Source organism: Mustelus asterias, unplaced genomic scaffold (assembly GCF_964213995.1).
Source record: "Mustelus asterias unplaced genomic scaffold, sMusAst1.hap1.1 HAP1_SCAFFOLD_4118, whole genome shotgun sequence".
Taxonomy (NCBI): domain Eukaryota; kingdom Metazoa; phylum Chordata; class Chondrichthyes; order Carcharhiniformes; family Triakidae; genus Mustelus; species Mustelus asterias.
Window position 1 is genome coordinate 12,501 of NW_027594063.1, and position 2,500 is coordinate 15,000.

The 2,500-nt window shown below is 66.8% G+C and overlaps 1 non-coding gene across 1 annotated transcript; it reads left to right on the top strand.

The window, feature by feature from the left end:
* Window positions 1-2,184: 2,184 nt before the first annotated feature.
* LOC144490958 (5.8S ribosomal RNA) lies at window positions 2,185-2,338 on the top strand. The gene has a single exon (XR_013497377.1). It is a non-coding gene; the product is annotated as a 5.8S ribosomal RNA (ribosomal RNA).
* The last annotated feature ends 162 nt before the right edge of the window (window positions 2,339-2,500 follow it).

Here is a 2,500-nt window from a genome sequence, read left to right on the forward strand (position 1 = left end):
GTCCGCTGCGGCCTCGCCTCGACTCTCGAGCCTTCCGACAGACGGTGACACCAGAGAACTCTGCCTCTGGCTGTTGCGGGGCGTGACGGCGCGTGTCGGGCTCCGGCCCGTCACCCACGCCGGCACTCAACGCCTGCGAGCGCCCTGTTTCCTCCGAGAAAGGTTTTTCGCTTGATTGTCGCTCGAGTGCGTGTGCCTCCGGGGCTCACGCCGTGGTACGCGCCAGGCTGGGGCTCCACCGTCACGTCGGCGGGGGAGCGTTTAGCGCGTCCCAGGATCGGACAACCTCTCCGGGGGCCCGAGCCGAAACCCGACACGGTATAAAAGTCGTAACAAGGTTTCTGTTGGTGAACACGTTGTGAAGGATCTTTGTCGGCCGGGGGCCCGCCACCTCTCCGGGGAGGGCGGCCCGTCACTCCTTGAACGCGAAGGCTGGCGCCGGTTGGGCCAGGCAGGAGAGCCTCACGGGGGCCGGCCCCGGGGCCAGGTATCGGACAACCTCTCCGGGGGCCCGAACCGAAACCCGTAACACAGAATAAAAATCGTAACAAGGTTTCTGTTGGTGAACACGTTGTGAAGGATCTTTGTCGGCCGGGGGCCCGCCACCTCTCCGGGGAGGGCGGCCCGTCACTCCTTGAACTCGAAGGCTGCGCCGGTTGGGCCAGGCAGGAGAGCCTCACGGGGGTTGGCCCCGGGGCCGTGGCCCGTACTGACGCTGGCGCCTCCCACGCGGGTGGGAGGTCACACCGACAATTTCGCCGTACCCGTCGAACGGGCCTGGTCACCCGTACGCACGTTCCGCCGAAGCCGGGCGACGTCGATCTCGGTCCCACTCGGTTGGGCCGGCGCGCGGGCGCCGCCACCGACGAGCACGCACACGCTCGGTTGCACGCCGGCAAGTCCATGCGGGTGCCGCACACGCTACGCCTGCGCCGTTGGAAGGGCTTCGCCGTTGGCTTCGTAGGGTGTCTTTGCAGTCCGTCCGAGAGGTGGGGGCACGCACGGCAACACGGCCGGCCTGCCTGCGTGGGACGATGCGGTCCTTTCGTTCAGCGGTTCGGCGGTTTGGCCGGCGCGAGCAGACGCTCGGAGGGAGACGGTGGCGTCAGCCACGCACTCACTCCGCTTCTGCAGTCCGGTCCACTCCGCCCGTTCTAGCTGCTCGTTTGGTCCCTCGCCCGCCAGCAGACCGTTCCGCCGACGGTGCTCCTCCTCCGCAGCGACTTCTGCCTAGCCGCTCTGCCGGGTGCGATGTCACCGGCGTCCGCACCGATCCTCGGCACGGCGCGTGTGCGCACCTGTGGGCCGCCGCCCCGTGCTCCACGTCCGTCTGTGTGTGCCCGCTGTGGGGACCGTCTTCCTCTCGCCTTGGCGACGGCTTGCGGGCTGCGACGTGACCTTGCCACCGCCTTGCAGCATTACATCCGCAGTTGAAACGAAGAGAGCTGCTGCGGGCTTGGGTGCTTGTCCTGGCGGCTTGTCGACGGGACCACGGTGAACGGCCACTGTGTGACTCCGCAGGGAGACGTTCTGGTGCAGTCAGGGGCCTTTTTGTCTCCCGCCGCGGTGAAGCTTTGGTCGCATTCTAGTCACTCTCTTCAAAGCCCGGTGAGGGGTACCTGTTCATGCTCACCATTCCTCCGGCACCCGTGTGCGGAGGGTGGGTGCGAGGTTTAAAGATTCGTTGTCCGCCTGTCGGTCCGGTCTGGTCTCGTGCTGACTTGAGCGAGCGTCCACCGCGTTCGAGAGAATGTGCCTGTCCGCGGGGGCAGCCGCGCTTGCGAGCGTTCCGCCGCGCCCCCTTCCCCAGCCCGCCGAGGTTGGGGCGTGCGGGGTCGGCTTGCGCCCGTAGCGTCGGCCTGTCCTCCGCGGCTTGCACCCGACTCAGTCCGCTGCGGCCTCGCCTCGACTCTCGAGCCTACCGCCAGACGGTGACACCAGAGAACTCTGCCTCTGGCTGTTGCGGGGCGTGACGGCGCGTGGCGGGCCCCGGCCCCTCACCCACGCCGGCACTCAACGCCTGCGAGCGCCCTGATTCCTCCTTTTTTTCGCTTGATTGTCGCTCGAGTGCGTGCGCCTCCGGGCTCACGCCGTGGTACGCGCCAGGCTGGGGCTCCACCGTCACGTCGGCGGGGGAGCGTTTTGCGCGTCCCAGGATCGGGCAACCGATCCGAAACCCGATACAACTTTTAGCGGTGGATCACTCGGCTCGTGCGTCGATGAAGAACGCAGCTAGCTGCGAGAATTAATGTGAATTGCAGGACACATTGATCATCGACACTTTGAACGCACTTTGCGGCCCCGGGTTCCTCCCGGGGCTACGTCTGTCTGAGGGTCGCTTGACAATCAATCGCACTTCGCGCGCATCCGTGCGCCGAAGAGCGCGGCTGGGGTGTCGCAGAGGTGCCGTCCTCTCTGTCCCCCTAAGTGCAGACCCAGAGTAATCCGCGTCGGAGAGCTTGACCTCTTGGGTGCCGGCGTCCGCCTCCGGGCTCGTCGG